Source organism: Prionailurus bengalensis, chromosome A1 (genome assembly GCF_016509475.1).
Source record: "Prionailurus bengalensis isolate Pbe53 chromosome A1, Fcat_Pben_1.1_paternal_pri, whole genome shotgun sequence".
Lineage (NCBI taxonomy): Eukaryota > Metazoa > Chordata > Mammalia > Carnivora > Felidae > Prionailurus > Prionailurus bengalensis.
Genome location: NC_057343.1, coordinates 51,873,283 through 51,894,702, shown reverse-complemented (window position 1 = coordinate 51,894,702; position 21,420 = coordinate 51,873,283). Strand labels below are relative to the sequence as shown.

The 21,420-nt window shown below is 39.6% G+C and overlaps 1 protein-coding gene across 1 annotated transcript in view; it reads right to left on the bottom strand.

Moving 5' to 3' along the window:
• The window catches only part of SCEL (sciellin), a 175,696-nt gene that overhangs the window by 146,640 nt on the left and 7,636 nt on the right, over positions 1–21,420 (bottom strand). Inside the window, exon 2 of the mRNA XM_043581021.1 lies at positions 17,375–17,649. The gene's annotated coding sequence lies outside the window, so the exon portion shown is untranslated. The remainder of the gene's footprint in view (positions 1–17,374; positions 17,650–21,420) is intronic.

Here is a 21,420-nt window from a genome sequence, read left to right as displayed (position 1 = left end):
GGACTCTACAGAGTGTAAAGTTGGATGTGGTTGACATCAGAGGCAGATGATGCAGGACCTCAGAGAAAGCATTAGCACTTGCCCTTTGGAGGAATGAAAAGAACCTTGGTCCTGGAGGACCTATTAATGAAGTTCAATGCAAGGACTTATTTTATTTAAAAAAAAGTTTAGAAACAAGTAAAGTGTCTGAGAGGGAAATCCATGGGATGTGACTCTTCAAGCCATAAATGTAAATTTTTAAAATTTCTTCTAGGTCAGAATGGAATTACTCTTCCAACCAAGCCTGCACTTGACCCTGTGGGAATCTGCTATGGGAAGTTAATAAATATGGGTTTAGGAAGCCAAGCAGATCACTAAAATTACATCGTCTTTTACTGAACTTCTAATTCACTCCTGGAAATAAGTGAGCTCCTTTGTGATAATTAAGTACTATATTTTAAGAAACTGAGCTATCAGAGATGGCTTTGAAATACCTAGATGAATATTCCATTGCATTTTGCATTGTATCTCATTTTACAGGTTGATTAATAGTTACCCGGACCCAGGATGGCAAAGGCTGCTATTTGTTGCAAGACAGCTAGTCTCCCTTCTTCCCAAGCACATGGCTGTACAAAATAAAGAGTACAGCTCTCAGTTTCCTTTACAGCTAGGCACAACCCTGTGACTAAGTTCTGGCCAACAGAATGTGAGTAGAGTGTTGTCTAAAACACGAGGAAGGGTCCTGAAATGGTGGGAACAAGCCCTTCTTCCTTCCTTCATTCCCAATGTCTGGATAGAGATATGCTGGCTTGACTTTAGAAATGGAGGCCATGGGATGGAAGAGCACCAAGACAGGGTCTTTGAGCACTTCAAGAAGCAGAACTGTCTGCCATTAGAGCCACGGAATGCCTGTATCCAGGCATTAATGGGAGAGAAATGAATGTTGTTGATTCAAGTGTTGTCACTGAGTTTTATCGAAAGTCACAAACAAATGCAATTCTAAATAATTCACAGAACCATCATCTTTGCAAAAGTCACATCAAGGCTAAGTGGTCGTATTGGCTATCAACATCCAAAGTGGTAAGAATGAAGATTATCAGTTCTCAGATCATTTAACATTCCACTTAATGCAACAACCAATAGAGCAGTGATATTAACATTCCCAGAATAAACATGTTTACTGCCATCAAAATTTCTTGAGAAATCTTCACAGTCACCAAACTTTCTTACATAGATATAAGATTTACCTTGAACAAACTTTGTACTCCTATTGCTTAGTACAAAAAAAAAAAAAAAGCTTTTTTAAAATAAATGGAACTGGAGGGAAAAAAATAACTGAATAGGGAACCAGAAAACTCTCCCACTGACAAACAAAAGGGTTAATGGGCTATATGATGAGAGAGAAGATGTATACTAATCTTTCTCTGGAAGCCAGAGTAGTAAAGGTGCTTTTATCAGTAGTTGGCTAGGTGATTCTCTGCAAAGCTATGAAAAAAGGGAAACTAATAATTGATGCCCACTGCCCTTCTGGGTGGGCTCTTCATATTATTTTCTAGCACTCACTCTGTTTTTACCCCTACTATTCTTTGTGATATTCTTTGGCCACTCCCTATACACACACTTACACACACACATCTCTCATTAAGACAGGATTCCTTTCTCCGGACTTTTCCTCTTGTCTCATTAACATAATAGGAGTTGACACTTGTACAGTCTTTAAATATAGCTCATTCGACCCTGTGGAGTATGCGACTATGAGGTACCTTTATTATCCCATTTTAAAGATGAGAGTGTGAATCACTAAGCTAGTAAATTTTGGAGGTAGAATCCAAACGCAGGCAGTCTGGCTCAAAGTGAGTTGTGTCTTCTCAAGAAGAATCAGCAATCTATTGGGAGAGTACTTTGGGAAGAGAGTCTTGTGTATTCCTCAAATCACACTTTAGACACTCAACCAGTTGGTATAAGCTGGTCATCCATCAGAATCCTATGTATAACTATGCTTGAGCTACTAGTAATATGAACATTAGAAATTAGGTTAATTTTGCAATTTTTAAAATGAGGTTAGTAAGAGTGAGCCCTAATATACCTGAGCACAATAGTCAAATCTTCCAAATGGTTCTCTTTACTCTTTTATAAGACTTAAGTCCTTGATCTGAGGAAACTGCTGGAATTTTATTATTTCCAGCTTACTATTGAGCTGTTATTCTTCGATATCACTTATGCTTCATTGTTATCTTCATTCCGTCATTGATTTTTTTTCTCTATGCTGCTGGCCTTTTGAATCTGGCAAATACAGATATTAAAAAGACTTTTTTTTATCTATTGTGATCATCATGTACTCTTTTATTTCTGAATCTGATGCTGAGTTTTTCAGTAAAGGCACTATCCAGGGAAACTACTCCCTATAAAGTAGTATATTTATAATAATAACTGATATTTCACATTCTGTGAAATGGATTTTGTGTCCCTAATTGCAGATGAAGAAACTGATGCTCAGAGAGATACCATGCATTGCACAGGATTAACCAGTGGGTAAGGGCAGAAACCAGAACTCCTCCAGATCCAGACTTCAAGCTCTGTACTCCTTCCATAACACTGTCATGTATTTGCCAGATTTAAAGGGTTCATCTTAGTAATAGTAAGAATCTATGAATTATATCTTTGATGTTATAAAATCAATGAAAATTACAATACAATTTTTAAAAACTCATTAAAAATCCAATCAATATTTGCAAAAACACATTCACTTACATCTTTGGCCAGTACGTATTTTATGGTGTCTGTTGCCTACCCTCTCTTCCACTAGAAGCTGGGAAATTGACTAGCCTGGTGAGAGATAGCAGCCATAAGAATGCAAGAAATTCCACCCTCAACCCCTATATATAAGATTGGACCAAAGCAAGGCACTTACAGCCTGCCCACTGGCCTGCCAGGAACCAATACCAATGGGGCCCAGTCTAAAAAGATGAACTGAGCCAAAGAGATTGCTTTCTTAGGAGTATGGGACTGGGTTAAGAGGAGCACCAACCTATCTTGTAGGACATATCACGACAACGATGATGGTGCACAATCAACTGAAGTTACAAGGAAATAAAAATAAAATGTATAAATAATAAGAGCCACCATTTATATGGTACTTACTATGTGTTTCACTTTCTTAATGCATTTACCCTACAAAGTAATTACTGGTATTAACAACTCGCCACCACCATCACCCTTTTACTGACGAGAATACTGAAGCACAAAGGAATTAAGAAACTCACCACAAGCTATAAGTGGGAGAGCAAGATGGAAATCCAGGCCATGTGGCTTTGCTGCCAAATTTGATGTCACATAAAGGCAGCTTAGTGCACAGACAAGAGAAGACAACAAGCAACAACATACATGGCAAGAGAAACAACAAGTCACAAGAGAGCAAGACTCAGCAACAGACAGAGAGACAGTGCGCGATACCCAAGAGGCATCCAGTTCCCAGCTATGTGCTTTAGCTCCCCTTCTCAGATTCTCATGAAATCCCTGTTTATGTGCTTACATAGGACACCTTAGTGCATCTGTTCCTTGTAAATGAGAGATCCCTAAGTAAAATAATATGACTCCTTTTAGGACTTTGTAAATACAGTGCTCAAAGGCAGTAGAAGTGATATCATTGTATATTTCTTGTTTGAGGTAACGATTGGCTCTCTTACAGATTTACGATCTGATATGGAAGAGAAGGTAGAGATATGCACACACAAGAGAAATATTTATAATTTTAATAGTACAATGAGAGTATGATGTAGATTGGAGTTAAAATAAGGTGAATACACTCAAAGCTGTTGGTAATGAATCATGAAAACTTTCCTGAAGAAATAAGGCACAAACAGGGATATGTTTGTTGAATACACGCTTGAACCAAGGTGGGTAGAGTACTTCTTGCTTCAGCGAAGAAGAGGAAAAGGCACTGTGGGAGTTGGATAGTAAGATCTGTGTGTATGTGTGTGCGTGTAAGCGTGGCATATGAGCACACGCTTTTGGGATGTAAAGGAAAGAAAAAGATAAAGCAGAAAATTTAAATGAAGTCAGGTGTTGAATAATTATACAAGAACCAGTCCAAGGTGATTAAATTCTCTGGTCTTATAACAATCTGGTATATTTTTGGCTGATGCCTTAGTTAAAACACTTAAAACAAAAACAAAATTTTATGATCATAATAGGTGCGTTACTGAATTATCATTTATGACATTTAATCAGATAATCGAGCATCCTGAAAGCAAATGCCTCCTTGCTCATTTTTTTCCAGCCACGCTGTGCCTTTCTCTTTTTTTTAATGTTTATTTATTTTTGAGAAAGAGAGAGACAGAGAACAAGCAGGGGAGGGGCAGAGAGCGGGAGACAGAAGCTGAAGCAGGATCCAGGCTCTAAGCTGTCAGCACAGAGCCCAACGCAGGGCTTGAACCCATGAACCATGAGATCATGACCTGAGCCAAAGTCGGAGACTTAACCAACGGAGCCACCCAGGCGCCCACACGGTACCTTTCTTGAAGTCCTTTGTGCTAGTACACAGCAGGCACTCAATAAATACATATAGACTGAATAACCAAATGTTCCTGTTATCTCTCTGTTTGAACATGAGATCATATCTATAAAATTCAAAGTCCCATACAAGTTTTTTTAGATAAATCATTTATATTTATGTCTTATGAAACCAAAAATTCTTTGCTCATGTCTCCCTGCTTTCTGCACCCCCACCAGACTATCTAATCATGTTGTGTCATAAGGTTTTTGTGATTGCAAACATATCAGTTAAAATATAAACTTTCAGTTATTTGAGCAGATTGATTTTGCCCTAGAATGCTGGCAATGCTGTGTCTGCACATAGTCCAAATAGCATCCCAGTCCTGTCTCACCTGGAAGTGCCACATGGGCTGGATTCAAGGAACCATGATGCTAAAAAAAAAAAAATGCAAACTAAAAACACCAGCAACAGAAAAAGAAAAGAAAGCAATTCATAAATATATTATCTGAGAGTAACTGCCATATAATTGCTATAGTCTCTTCTGATATTTGCTAACCTTTTCCAAGTACAAAAGAAAACAGTCTGAAGGGTTGTATGGATAAATGAATATTCATAAAATTACAGAGGAGCATTAGTATATACAGTGTTTACATAGCATAAGCAAACTGGCAGACAACTCAGAAAGCTAATACTTTTCCTTTCCACTTTTCTGAATTTTCCAGATTTTCGTCAATAAATACGTGTGTTTTATGACAGAAGAAAAACCTTTCTAGAGAAAATTTTTTTTAATTAATGTGGATAAGTCAGGTCAACCAAGCCATATTTTGAGGAGCAGTGAACTGACATCATTTTTCTTAACATTGTTAGCAAAGAACAACATTTGATAGGAGGAGATCTTCCCTTTGCAGTTTAATGCTTGGCATCAAATCCAAAGATACTCAGCTCAAGGACAAAAGCTAATTCACTTTATATAATCAAATGGGTGGATTCTGAAAACAAGTGGGTTGAAAGATAAACCTTTGCATAAATCATTCTTCTTTTGTTATACTAAGCTTCCACAAAACCATTCTGAACAAACAGATTTTAATTTCAGTTTAGACACCAACATCCAGCAGGCTATTCCACTGATTAATGATGATAAAACTGAGTGGAAAGAGAAGCCATTTATGAAACAAACAATATAACAATCAATCAAGCTTCGTTAGGGCTGATAATATTCTAACTCTGTATAGTCCTTGACTCTCTAGCACCACTCCATGGAGACGAGCTGAGCTGCTAAACGCTTTAGAATTAATGCCAGAATTGTCACTGCTAAGGTTCACAGTATCAGAATGAGGACTCAAAGCTATAACGTGGTATCTACTGATCACCCCCAATGAGATGGATTCTCTGTTGCACGCTCAGCTTAAATTCTAATATTAAAACACAAACACTTCTTTCCCCAGCATCCATCCTCCTCTTCCTGCACCTGCCACACAGGCACATTAAATGGAGATCAGATAGGGAATGAACACCCCTGTACCTTTTCAGCCCCTGCTGGTGACTTTTTATTCCTTCTACCATGAAATTGGCTTTTTGTTTCTTATTTTATCCATTTGGTGTCATATGTTACTTCATTATTCCTTCAAACTGTTTACACTGGCCACCACAAGAAACCCAGGACCCTCACATCGGCCCCCATCCCCTTGTAATTCCAGTTGGCTCTGAGAAAGAGGCAATCCTCTACCTCACTCTATCCCTAATTTAGTTTCTCTGTGGCACTAACCACTACCTGGCATACCATATACTTCACTTATTCATTTGTCTTCTTCCTCTAAGATTTTTACCCCACTAAGGCAGAAATTTTTGTTTTGTTTATTAACAAATTACCATGCATAGGTTCTGACATGTAGTAGGCAATTTATAAAAGTTGTCTGAATAAGTGAATGAATGAATGAATGATATTTTAAAAACCACTAGGACGCCTAGAGGCTTCTACTAGGCAATTCTTATCATAATTACCTTTACTCCATGTGTCAGAAAGTCAACAAAGGAATTTTGTGGTTGCTGAAAGTTTTAATTCCAATCATAAAATCAGGAACTGAGTAAATTAATAGAGATGAGACTGCATTCCTTCAAGGTAAATTGCGTTCAAATTTTTAAACTTATTACCTGATGCTCATAGGCCCTCACTCTGACTGACTGGTCGCAGTGGCGTTCTGGATCCTCAGGAAATGGTGTTAGCTCAGAGCAACTGTTGTGTTATACCTGAAAGATCCAAGCATTTCCCTCCCCTAATGCAGGGCCATCTCCACAGCTGAAGGTCTGTTGGCAGAAGGCTAGAAGAAATGCACACTGGTGATATCTATCACAGAATTCTTTTTCAAGAGTACCTAACCTTCCTTTTCATGTTTAAAATTTAAGTTTGGAAATTGGACAAAAGGCCAAGACTTTCTTCAGTGGTGGTTCAAATTAGGTCTTTGATTGACATACCTAGAGTTTGAGGGTTTGGTTGATGTTGGTATTGTTTTACAAATCAAATGTTTTCTTGGTGGGCTGTACTAGAGTACAGGTACTCATGACCGTACTAGAGTACTCATGACTGATCAGCAAATACGAAAAATCTCTAGGGGTCAGACCATTGTGATTGCCCACCACTCACCTCTTCCTCCCCACCACCCACCCAGACCCTAATTGTCTCCAATGTTAATGTCCTGCTGGGTGGCTTCTGCCACTCTGGGATTCTAGTACCACAGTAAATCAGAGAGTTCACTTCAACTGTGTCTCCTCTCACTGGATTCTAGGTCCACAAAGAAGAGACTCTACAGGAATTTCCTAAAAATTCATTCAGGAATTTCTTACAGGCATTCACCTCACCAATGAATTTCTCAATGCATGGCTCAGGGAGGCCTTGGGGCCACAGTCAAGAGTTAAGGGAATGGATTAAACACAAAAAATTCCCTCTTGGTTCCCTACATCTCTAAGTCTTTTAATTTCTTCCTCTATCTTATATGAGAAATGTCTGGGCCACTGTTGAGTACAAGTTCATCAGCAGACTATAAGAAATAATTAAAATCACCTCCAGTTGAATACAGAATTGCATATAGGTACATATACAGGTACTGGCATAATCTTCTTGATCTAAATCACATTCTTCCATCCTTGTTCAACAATCCTCAGAATTCATTCTCTCATTGTGTCACCCAGAGTTTTGCAAATATGTTAATAAAATCTTGCGATTCCATTGGGTTGACTTTGTAATAGGACCAGGGGCACGCTTACTCTGGGAGTAGGGCATAGGGCACAGTGCAGTGGAGTTTGATGGTCTGAACACTGAGCAACTCAATGCCTCTCACACATCTCCACCCCATGTTAAGACCTCTACTTAGTATCCTATTAATTAAAATGTAAATTTCTATATAAGAGACTAAGGAAAGTATGAACAACCTGGAGGATAAATCTTTGCGTATAGGTTCCAATCGTCTCAGCCTTGTGGCTGAAAGAGATTATACATTTCTATCTTAGAAAGTGACTGGTTTGCAGTTGGTGCCTTGAGCTGAGAACTAAGGACTTTGAGTTTGTCATTTTCTTCTGCTAAACTGTCCACTGCTATGCTCCACAGACCTTGAATTCCTCACACTCCTCAACTGCCCTCTTGGAGCAATTACTTTGCCTCACAAACCCAGCTTTCAGCTTCAGTGGGACTGTCATTCAAGGGGACAACAGATGGTAATTTGATTAGCTGGTTTTTTTCCCACTAATTTCAATGGCTGCTCAGGTCCATTTTCTTAATAGCAACTTGATTTCTGCTTTCTCTTATCCCCTCCAAGGACTGCTGATAAATTCCAGGTTCCCTTCGATATTTTTGAAGGTGTATGGGCTCCAATATCTCTCATACAGCTTTCAGTAATAGGGCTTTTGGATGCAAATAAAAGAAACCAGTGCCAGTTAATTAAAGCAGAAATGGAAATGTGTACTTAAGAGATGTTAGATAGCTCACATACTCTCTGGAAGGGCTAAAGAAGCAAACTTAGGGATTTTATAGCCAGAAAAAAAATTCCAAAAGCAAACCACAGGACTTGTCAGGTAAAGACATCCTGAAACTCCTGCCAGCCACAGACACCATGGCACATGCAAGCAGCCTCAGTGACCAGACCCTGGATGCTGCCTGGGGAGCTGCTACCACTGCTCCCCTCAGAAACCAAATGTGGTTGTGTATGCTGTCCCCAAACCCAAATGTTGTCCAAATATACTCCGGATGACCCTTGCTTCTTGGTGTCACTAGTTACTGATTCACAGTCTGGAGAGCAGGTGGATCTGATTGGCAGAGCCTAGATCCATGCCTGAACTGGAAGGAGCCTGGAAAGGTGAGTGTTCAAAGGTAGGGGAGGGACAGTAAAGTATCCCACAAACTGAAAAGGCACTTTGAGACTGGAAAAGGAAGTGTGTGACTTCATACAGTTTACACAGAGTTTTATTCAGAATAACTTACTGACGGGGGATCGGGGCAGGCTATGATCCAAGCTGGTGCACAGCTGTTCTCAGCAAAGGCCAGACCTTAGTCTACAGATTTTATACAGCAAGGGGATGGAGGTTGAGGGGAGTGGCCTGTAGTAAGATGAAAGGGTTTGCATGCATCTAACTGACAGCTAACCTTTAATTAGACCTCATGGAGCCACCTGTGCATCAGGAAAGGGAAAGACTATGTTACTCTAACAGATTTGTGGGAGGCCAGAGCCGGCCCTCCTCATTCCAACCTTGGGAGGCATTTCCAAGGTATGTCCAAGGTATTTCTAAGGTATCTTCAAGGGAAAAACATACGACCCCAAGAGAAGTCACTGAGTGATCATGAACAAGATGGAGGGCCGAAGATGGAGTCACTATCATCAGCACTCCTACAGAGAGCTCTGGCAAGGCATCATAAGGGAGAACATTTCCCAAACGTGGAATACGGGGTCTGATGTTTGGATGGACAAAAACAAGATTGATAAATGTCCACCACTCATGCTTTATAAGAAATGGCAGGGGCTAAGGTGACACAATCAGGAGATAATGAGATTAGTGACCATGTTTTATACTATTTTTATTTCCCCACAGAATCACACACACACAAATATATACACATGCATGTACACACACACACACACACACACACACACACACACTAAATCAACTAATATCCCAGATCTCATAAGTCCAAGTGAGAGATAGCAATGCTTCATCCTATAGCAGTGAATCAAAGAATACATGAGTACAGGGTACATCACACTGACTTTGAAGTGAGTTTCTAGAGGGCCTCTACTGACTGATCAGTGCACAGTCACAGGTGTCTTATTCTGCATTATACTGGGCTCTAAGACTCCACTAAGCATGAAGGATACCAAAGAGATATTGACCATTATAAGCAACTCAAATACAAATTTCCACTGAACCAAATCAATTCAAGGAAAAACAAACGGCGGTATCTGGAAATAATATGATAGTAGCAAAAAGCTAATATATTTCTTGTACAGTCAAAAAAAGAAATCACACCAATAAAATTAATTTGTCAATAAAAATGTAGTGAGAAATATTTTTTAAATACATACAGTTTTTAAAATTTATTTGCAGTACTGAGGAGTAAGTCTTGATAGAATAACTCCTAAAGTATAAATCTGACCATTTCACTATCTTCCCCAAATTCTTCATGGATTCTCAAAGTAGACCCTAGACCTTTGAAATGGAGATTATATATGAATAATAGGTCAATAAAACCTGATTTAAATGTTTAAAAAATTCCACCTCCACTTACCCAGTATTTAGAGTTTTTCTACTCTCTGTACCAAATATTAATGATTCTATGATTCGACTAAGGAGAGGAAACATGGGTTCTTATTTCTGTTCCCCCAGGACGGTCCTGGCAAGTCATTTGGCCTTTCTAAGTTCAGTTTCCACATTTTCAAAATGAAGAAATTGGACAAGCTTCTTTCCAGCCCTGAAAGATAGTCAGCTCTACTTGGCCAAAGTCTACTTGCCCATGCCCCACTCCCACCTAAAGTAGGCTTTATTTCTATTCGGTTTGATTGATCAAGGCAATCATCCAAAATAGATAAAACACAAATCGCAAAGTTGCCAATTCTGAGTGACAAAAGCAAAAAATAATCTAGTTGCTCAGAATTTCCATAATGCTTTATTATATTTTCATACAGTGTTTAGCTATTAATCAACACAAGTCATAGTTGCAAACATAAAAGACCCAGAAATGAAGAAAATCATCATTGACAAATTTTACCTTAAAAAGTCAAAAGCAGAAAAAATAACATTTAAAAATTATGGTTATTTAAAAATAACCTGGTTGGCTCAGTTGTCTGTGCCCGACTTTGGCTCAGGTCATGACCTCGTGGTTGATTAGTTCAAGCCCCACATCAGGCTTGCTGCTGTCAGCACACAGCCCGCTTCAGACCCTCTGTCTCCCTGTCTCTGCCCCTGCCCCTCCCTTGCACTCTCTCAAAAAAGAAAAAAAAATGTGGGTGAATGATCCCGTAGGTGACTGAGCAAGGCACATGCATTTCGGTCACAGGTTTGTATAACATAATGCTCAAATCAGAGAAAGATGCCACAACGTGGATTGAGCCCTACTTCTTGGGTCCTCATCTCCTCCCTGTCCTACTCACCCTGGCTCACCTGGAGCTGTGAGGATGGCAGTTATTCTCCCGCCTGACACCCAGGGACCACTATTCTGACACTCTCATACGTCCCTCCTCATTACAATTAGGAAATTCATTCAACCCTGCCTGAGCATGCGTTGTGCATGCCAATGTTTCACATAATCCCCAAGCAAATGAATGACTGGACTCTTTCTCCCTCATCCCTATCCCCTCTCTGGCCTCTGCTCTCAGCCTTGTTTTGCTCCAGTCCCACTGGCCTCTCTTTCCTCCTCACACACGGTGGATGCCTCTATGTGTTCTCTGCTCCCTCCCCCCTGTCCCCCTAGGACTCCAATTGCACCACTCAAGGGTCAGTCCAGCTCCATCTCTACCTGCGCCCCTAGCCCTACTTCCTCTCATGCCTCAGCTTTCCCCATACATGGGGCTTTATCTTATGTGTGTGGGACTCCCTCAAGCTTCAACCTGGTATTCTCCGGACAAGTCCCCCTCGCCTCATTCAAATTTCAACCAGATTAGAGGTGATAACATTGAGCAGTGACTGAACCTTAACTTTTGGTAAGGAAGTAACTTAGGGAATTTCAAAATAAAACTTTATTCAGATAGTAATACATAGTGGGAATGATATCTCCAAAAATTAATAAGTTTTTCAGTGAAGATATAATGGAATCATACTTTATCTAACAAAGATACTGAGTGCTTAATATGTCCTAGAGATAAAAAGATGTAAAAGATATATTTGTGTGCTCAAAAAGTATACTCACAATGGCATGGCTGCTGCAATAGAGGCATGATTTAAGTGGGAGAAAATGGAAAGCGGGGTGCTCTTCTGTCCTAGCTCTATCATGGTACTTACTGGAAGATATTAAAATTGTGTGTTTATGTCCCTGTTTTTCCCTCTAGCTGTAGACTACTGAGGAACCAAACTATGTCTTTGACATCTTTGCTATCTCCAGCACCTAGAAAAATGCTGTATCATGCATATTGTAGTCACTCAGTAAGTGTTGCCTTGAATTATCAGTTCTACCTAGGGCAGGGGGAATATTCATGAGTGTATTTGCAGAGAAGGTAACATCTGAGCTATATCTTAAAGGTGAGTTGGTCTTTTCTATGAAGATAAAGAAATAGAATAACATTTGTAAAGTCATGGGAGATATGAAATAATAAGAGTAATAATAACAGTTAACATATAATATGCCAAGAGCTATGATAAGAACCTAAATGTATTGTCATTTTATTGTTACATCAACAAAATGATGTAGGTACAGTTTTTGCAAATTAGGAAAGTGAAGATGCGGTGGCTAAAAAATATGTCCAAGGTGAGTGGGTGAGTGTTGAACTGGGATATGAATCTCAGGGACTCCCATGATTCTCTGACTCCGAAGCCTGTGAACTAGATAACACTATCTATCTACTCTTTCAGAATTGAGCCAGCTCAAGTATCCCCAGCAATCCAGCACCTAAAATCACTATTTGTCTCACTACCCCTGAGGGTGGACATCAATCCATCTCTTCTCCTCTTGTGACTCTACCATTTTCATGACACAACTGTGTGTCTCGTCTGCTCTGAGTCTAGCTCATCTTTGCTTCTCTCCGTTATTGCTTCTCTATTTCTACTGCTTTCCACTGATCTCTTCTCTTGCCTCACATTCATGTTCTCCATGAGAACCCCTCCTTGTGTTAGAGAACCATCTACAATCATCATTTGTTGGTTTGGACTCTGTAGCATCCAACTCCTGTTAACACTCTAAGAATCTCCTTTCTAGGGTATCTCCTACTGTATAGAAATGGGCATGGAACCCACATCCTACACAGTAACCAAAAGCCAGTGCTCTCTCTCCCTGCCCAGCCTGGCTGTGGAGCAAGCATGTCACTCAGCCTAGGACAGTCACACAAGTATAGGGACAGCTGGAGACCAGCCCAACAAAGGAGCAGGAGTGGAGGCAGCAGGCTGAATACTCTACTCTTCTTGCATAGCTTTTGCTGTGCTCCCCACTGCAGACCACCTTGGTTCCCACCTCTTTTCTAAGCCAGGTCCTCCGAGTCCCTCTAGCTATCTGAGCCACAGACATCTTTCCAGTAAATAGTCTGTTAAGGTTAAATTAGCCAGAATCATTTTCTATTGCTTGCAAACAGGAATCCAACCAGGACTCAGACACCATGTAGTTTTGGCTCTCAAATCTGAGCTGTCTTTGGCTAAAGCTCTTACATCTGCTGTCTTTGGCTACAGCTCCTATCCATAATATAATCCCTTGAAGCCAGTGTGTCAAGGCCACATAACTGAAAACATGGCTGCTCTGTCAAAGGAGCCACCTGTGGCCTCTGTGTTCAGGAAGGAGCTGGGAGCTGTCACTTGGACTCTGATGTATCCTAAAGCAATCCTCTGGGAGAGATCACACCCAGGTTTACGTGCTGAGCAAACTGAGTCAGTGACCAGTGGGAGACTGGAGATGTATGCAAGAAAAGAGACAAGGGTGGAGCAAGGGCTCTGAGGAAACAGGAGTGAGATAGAGGGACTGGTCTTGGAAAATCAGAGGAGTCTCCTTGCCCCTGAGATTGCAAATGTAGGTATGTTTATCGAATGAAAAGTACTTGAAGGAGTTCTTGTAAATAGAGTCTACTTCCTCTGTGAGGTAAGAGCCAAGGTCATCTGGTGACCCTGAGTACAGGGAGTTGTGGGGTGGATTGGAAGAGAGGGTTGAAAGCTTGGAAAACCCACAATGAGAACTGGGAGAGGGGACCTGCTGGGAACTGACAGAAGGACACTGAGCGGCACTGAAGCAACTGTTTGTATCCATATTCATTGATAGAAATTACCCACTCCATGGACACTATTTGAACAAAGACCCTGACAAAGGAGAACAACAAGCTTACCCTGAAACTTTTTCGGTGCAAAACCAGGGACTTGGCAAAATCTAACAAATTTCACAAAACAGAAAAACCTTTAACCTAGCTTCTCAATTTTGCAATTTTGCAGCTTTGGGACTTTTCAGAGTGAACCCCCTTGCCGGCGTGGAAGATGGTAATTATTAGACTAAAAAAAAAAGTTTAAAACAGCAGAAATTTTTTCTTAAGGAATCTGGATTCTGTCTTACTCAGTTCTTTTTGAGGTCAAAAAGTTGGTCCATTTTGTATACAAAAAGAAATTTTAAAAATTTAAACAAGAGACTTTAAGGGTCTTTATAGAAATATTAAGTAGTGATAGCCATATTGGCAAATTTATTCAAAGTGGCCATTATTATTATTGGAGAAAAATGTAAGCACCAAAATGATCCCTGCTGAAATTTAGTTAGACAGTAAAAAGCTCATCTCCAAAATCTGAAGGATAACACAGCTTGGGTGTGGTTATGTTTGATGATTCAGCACACTGAATTAAATCTTAAAATGCCCTGCCTGCTGGTTCTGATAAGCTAATGAACTGATACATAAATTGCAGACTGTGTTTTGGATTGCTAGTTAGATTCATGAAATAAAGATGTGCTTCTGACATGTTATAAGAAAATGAACAATCGCTCTGGATCAGTTGGCATGTCCTAAAAGAAGACAGCATCTGGATAAAATTCAACATGTAATTTTAGCTTTTGTCACATTTTGAATAAAAATAGTTGGCTGAAAAACTACCTATTTAAATTATTGAAAGCTGGTGATTACAAATAAGCGTCCTGGCTGATAATTAGAGTGGCAGTAGAAATTATTCTGAGTATGAAGAGCTTGGAAAGGATTCCAGAAGTCGTTTTCCCTTAAATCGAGTGGCACAGACAAAAGCAGTTTGCTCTTCAAAAAAACGAGTATTCTTAAACTATTGCATTCATTGATGGAGGCTGCACAGACGTGGGTTAATTTACTTAACATTTCAATGGTTTGGGGTTTTCAAACTGTAGCAAAGATGAAGCAAAATAGAGATTAAAATTCATCATTATTCTCTTGTTTTTTCAAACACGAAAGCATCACATCCTTAAAGGACAATTCCCAGCACACAGGTTTTTATTTGAGACACGATAAAGAAACAAAACTCTCTTTTTGAAACCTATGATTCAAAACAGCCACTAGAGGACAGTCAAACCACTGGGATGTTGCAAGGCAAGCCCATAGATCAGTAGCTTCAAAAGAAAAGATTTTAAACGCAGTTGATTGTTTAGAGAGGGACAGGGGCAGAGAGACAGAGAACAAAATACCTTCTTGATCACATTAATGTAACGTTAATGAGAAACAACAGTAAAAATGTGGCACAAGCCTGCCAACATTTTTACTGGCACACATTTCCATTAACAGTGTGATGACAAGCAGTGCCTTCTGCCCCATGCCTTGGGGACAAGAGTTGTAGGATGGTGATTCAGCACGTATGATGTAATGAGGTCAATTCTCCAACACACTCTGCTGTCAAACACTGCCTCCAAAACAGCAGAAGATCAAGGATACTTACTCTATCAAGGATACTTACTCTACAAGGATACACAAATCTCTGGCATCTGCCTAATGGAACACTCGCAGGTAAGCTACATGGTAGGTAACAGTGTGATGACAAGCAGTGCCTTCTGCCCCATGCCTTGGGGACAAGAGTTGTAGGATGGTGATTCAGCACGTATGATGTAATGAGGTCAATTCTCCAACACACTCTGCTGTCAAACACTGCCTCCAAAACAGCAGAAGATCAAGGATACTTACTCTATCAAGGATACTTACTCTACAAGGATACACAAATCTCTGGCATCTGCCTAATGGAACACTCGCAGGTAAGCTACATGGTAGGTCATTCACCATGTGTGTGTTTTTAATATAAGTCATGTTGTTTCAGATTCCAATGCTGGAATTAGTACTTTTTTAAAAAAAAATTCCCATGGCTCTACTTAACCCACGCTATTTGTGGGAGGTGAAGAAGAGATGACTCACAAGATTGCTAAAACCTCGTGAAAATGCAGATAAAATGGTGACAGACACTGAAGCACTCAGCTCATATTCTTTAAAAATCTTCCCAAAGAGAGAATTGGGATAGGAGTGAGGAAAGCACGAAGAAAAATTAATCCTATGCATTATGTAGATTCCCAGACCTTAAAGCTAAAAGGCGTTTTAAGGTCCTTGGCATCTAATATTTTCCATTATTTCCACTCTATAATTTTTCTCTTAGCCATTTTAAAGTAGAAGAATGTGTATACTGTGATGTCACATTCAAGAAGCTTTCCAAATCAGCTACTGCTGAATTACCCATGGAAATGTGGCTATAGATTCAGTCTGCAATTGTCAAAGGGAACTAAAGAATCTTGGAGGCATAAGAGAAATGAATATAGACAGAAGTCAGGGTCAACACATTTTGATTTCCTGAAGCAGAGCTGGGCCAACCAGTATGGGGATTTCCTTGAACATCACCCTGGTTCCTTGGAGGAAAAGGCTCTAGGTACTTTGAGCTGACACAAAGGGAAATAACTACATCCTTGTTCCTTCAGAGTGAGAGACTAATCCTAACTTGTCGACAGTAAAAGGGAGCACGTGTGATACGTAGGTCTCAGATACTTAGACCTCCGACCATTTGTCTGAAATATAGCTGTGATTAATTTATTGAACAATTTGGCTTACATTTTTGTAGGTAATACTTATTTTTCATACGAATGCACTGAAAAACAAGTCATTTAGCCTAACATAAGACATCTTACAATGGGTCTTCTGACCACGTTTTATTCAAATCTCCCCTCTAATGATTTATGTGTTCCTGGGTTTGCCTTTCCATCTCATGAACCAGATTCACACAGGGGCAGTAGAATCAGGCATGCCTTAAATATTTGGCTACTTGGGTTCACTGGAGTGATTCTACTTACCACGAGAGACAGGGGAATTTGAATTAGTGATTTCTAAGATTCCTGAACAGCCTTCATACACTGCAGTGGTTTTGAGTACCAAATTTATATATCTGGCTCCACTGCACACCTAGCCTATAACTAGGTAAATTTCAGGACAGATTGTAAAATAAATTAGGCATATACAAAGGTAAATGGTCGGACCTAAAGTGCCTGCAAGTTCGACATTTTTAAGCCTAGTTCAAATATACAGGTTCCTCTCTGAAACCTCCCCAGTCTCACCAGGAGAGAGGTGTACCGTACAGTTCCTAACTATCTTTCAGATAGCCCTGTCTGTCTTATATTATAGTTGCTGTCCATTCCTAAAAAGCAGGGTTGTGTCTCACACATCACTCAATTGCCCAGATTGTCTTGTACATCTGTAATTCAATAAATGTTGACGGGATGAAAGAGATAGCAAGGTAGAAGGTAAAAGAGATGCAACTCACCCAACACATCTCCCTGGGCACTTCCCTTTTAAGGCAATCGAATCTTCCATCCAGAGGCAAGGCCCAGGGCTTCCAGAGATGGCTCTCCACTTTGTTCCCAGGTGTCAGTGCTGCCTCAGGCCATGCCTTCCAGACACAGGAGCTGGTTAGCCTCCTTTGTGAAGGATAGTCAACCTTGAGGTTCTTGAACTGCTGGGCAAGCTTAATTGATATACCTCAAAAGGATGTATTGACTGGGTAGTGTCTCACATAGCATTTCTCACATTGGAGTTGCTCTGTACAAGAGGAAGGAAAGAATGATTATGTGGAAAGACATTAAGCTCTAGTTTCCTGAATATCAACAGAATTTTCAAAATCAAATCTGCCAGACTGCTGGTGTAGGCCACTTGTTGTTCTGCTCTGAGCCCTTCCTGTCCCTTCCATCCTCACACCCAGTGATGCCATTTGAATGAGTCACAAAGCTCGTATAAAGGTTGACTGTTTTGGGAAGAAGTTGGGCTCTTTGTTCTTTAATCTGGTTTGGAGCTGTTTCTACTTATTCACTCCAGGCTCTGCTCTTCTCCCCAAACCTCCTCCAGGTATTGGTGTTTGTGAAATTGTTTGTTCTTTCATTATTTTTAACATGTGCTCCACCAGAAGCCCATAGTACTCCTGCACCAGGAGCCAATGCTGATAGGCTGAGGGTTAAGCTGGTATAACTAAAAGAAAAGAAAAATAATTAAGCCTCAAGCCAATGCAAATACTGAAATAAAATTCTGCATGTTTATTTTTTTTTCACAGTTGGGAGAAAAATCTCAAAATTTATTGGGCTCAACTGTTTAACAAAACAGCATTGAAATGTAAAAGTAAGTGTGCATGTATTAAGTATGATTTTTCATCCCCCATCCCTCCTTTCTTTTTCAATTTTTCATTTGTTCATTCATTCTTTCATGATAACACATGTAAGCAGATAAAACAAGGGGGATTTTCTTCTTTTGAAGGTATGAAAAATGAGAGAAATGGGAAGGGGTCAAATATCCTGCAAAAATGGCAAAAATGTGACTGAATTGTCTTCAGTGGATACTGTAATATTCCTAATTGTTTTGTCATGGAAACATTTAATATATTGGCAGTGTCACAATTCTGGCATATCAACCATATGTTTTTAATCTTCAATATAATTTCATACGTTTGATTTCATTTCCTTAACTCTGTATGTCAAAATGTAATGGTTTCCCAATAGTAAGATTCTTTGCGAACTTTGTATATACCCTTTATGGTAGCCATATTTTAACTTAACATTTTAGTTAGTCATTTGATTAATAGAAGCAGACACTCCCTCATGGCATCTGTGCCAGCAATGAGTTAGTTGTTCACCAAATGATTTTTCCTTTCTTTCCAACTACACTTCTTGGTGTCAAGGTATGGCCACTTTTCCAATTGGATGTAGCCTTGCAACTGGGTGTTGGTAAATGGGATATGAATAGAATGAACAGTATATGAATAGTCATATACTACTTCCAAGCCTCATATACACTTTCTCTCTTTTTTCCCACTGCACCCATTGAATGGAGAAGTCTAAGGATCAAGAAAAGGATCTGAATGTGGAGAAACGGGAACCCTCTTGCACTATTGGTTGGAATGCAAACTGGTGCAGCCACTCTGGAAAATAGTAGGGAGGTTCCTCAGAAAGTTAAAAATAGAACTACCCTACAACCCAGCAATTGCACTACTAGGTATTTGCCCAAATGATACAAAAATACAGATTGGAAGGGGTACATGCACCTGGATGTTTATAGCAGCAGCATCAACAATAGCCAAACAATGGAAAGAGCCCAAATGTCCACTGACTGATGAATGGATACAGAAGATATGGTGTATATATATATATATATATATATATACACACATATATATATACATATACATATATATATACATATATATATGTATATGTATATATATGGAATATTATATATATGGAATATTATATATATGGAATATTATATATATGGAATATATATATGGAATAATCCATATATATATGGAATGTTATTCAGCCATCAAAAAGAATGAAACTTTGCCATTTGCAATGATGTAGTTGGAGCTAGAGTGTATCATGTTAAGCAAAATAAGCCAGTCAGAGAAAGACAAATACCTAATGATTTCACTCATATGTGGAATTTAAGAAATAAAAACAGATGAACATATGGAAAGGGGGAAAAAGAAAGAGGGAAACAAACCATAAGAGACTTTTAACCATAGAGAACAAACTGAGGGTTGATGGAGGGTCGGTGGGTGGGGCATGGGCTAAATGCATGATGGACATTAAAGAGGGCACTTGTCATGTTGAGCACTGGGTGCTATATGTAAGTGATGAATCACTAAATTCTACTCCTGAAAACAATATCACACTGTATGTTAACTAATTAGAATTTAAATAAAAATTTAAAGAAAGAAAAGAAAAGGATCTAAAGCCTACATTGCTATTTGGAGGACACCTGCCTGGTAAAGCCAGCCAGCCAGGCTAAGGTTGTAATATGAGTGACAAATTTTTATTTTGGATTTTCAATCCAAATTCTCAACTTTAAAATTTTGGCATTCTGTGTTGTAACAGTTGGCCTGTCCCCACTAATACAACAGTCTGAGAAAATTGATGAAAGATCTTCATGGATGTGAGCTGGAATGGGAAAATCAAGCTACTGGGAATTGGTGTGAATACAGAGACTTTCTGTTTTCTCTCTCTCTGTGTCATTCACTCATGAAGCACCAGACTAACAAGATAGCCAAGGCAACGATACTGTGAATATTTAATTCAAAAAACATTTAGTAAGCAAAATTATGTGCCAGAAACCAACACGGTCTTCTTTTAGTTAACCACTAGATGGAAGTGGCAAATGGTTCTTATGAAAAGGATAGAGAGCCAGAAAACAACACAGCTCAATAAGACAATTAACTACAGGCTTCCATAGGGAGAAATAAACCAGGCATGAAGAAATGGGGGAGAAAGGGAAGAGGACACCAGAAGAAGGTAGGAAGCAGAGCTTAGAGAGATTCCTTGAAGTATTCCAGAGGATTTTCAGGGGAATCTGAGGTCCTGCCCAGCAATGGGGAGGAAACAGAAACAAACACCAATCTTGGATCTGATGCCTTCAGCCTTCTATTCATCCTTCCCCATCTTCTCTAATCTTTCCTCATTAATCTTATTTTCTAACCATGTAATTATCATTGCATTCCCTTTTCTCTCTTTTAAAACAGATAGGCTGTTTCTTGGCTTTATATAGGCAATTTCCATTTAGTCTCCCAAACTGTATTCAAGATAAAAGACTAACCAGAAGAAGCACCTCTCCATATTTTCCCAGGCCATGCTCCACAGTTATACCTCATGGCACTCTCCAGGTATCTGGTGGGAATCTTGAAGGGACTGCCACACCAATCAAGCAATAGCAATTCCTGCACCCCTTCCTGCAATGGTGAAGCACAGACCACCATGTAGAGCCCTGGATTTCTATGCAATACTTTTGGTAGGATATGAAAAAAAACAAATCCTGCCTTAATTGTTGTGATTCTCTGTAGTTGGCTGCCACCGAGCAAGGTTGAGCAATCTATTTCTCTGAAGGGAACACCCATTTTTCTGGGAAAATTTAGGCACATTCCTTCCTAGAAGAGAAGGGAAAGACTAAGTGGCCTTTGGCAGAATTTTAAGACCTGTCTAAAAAAATGACATTTCACAATGATGACATGGTGTGGCAGGGAAAATCTTGATTTGACATTGCCCATTGTCTCCAAAAGAGTCACAATACTTTTGCACATAAATCATTTTGTCCAAAGATGCTTATTTTGGTAATAGCCTCACTTGTAGAGCCAGGTAAATCAGCCTGTTCCAGGCTTCCCAGGGAATACTGTAGGCTTAGAACTGGTGCTTTTGTTCAGGAAATAACTAGACAGAGGCTGGAATCGTAATGGTATCCCTTTTGAGTCAAAGGGCCTTGAGCAGGCCAGATAATTCTGCCCTCAGCATCTTTATCTGTGAAATGGCAGTAGGACGCTGGACCTTGACCCCTTCC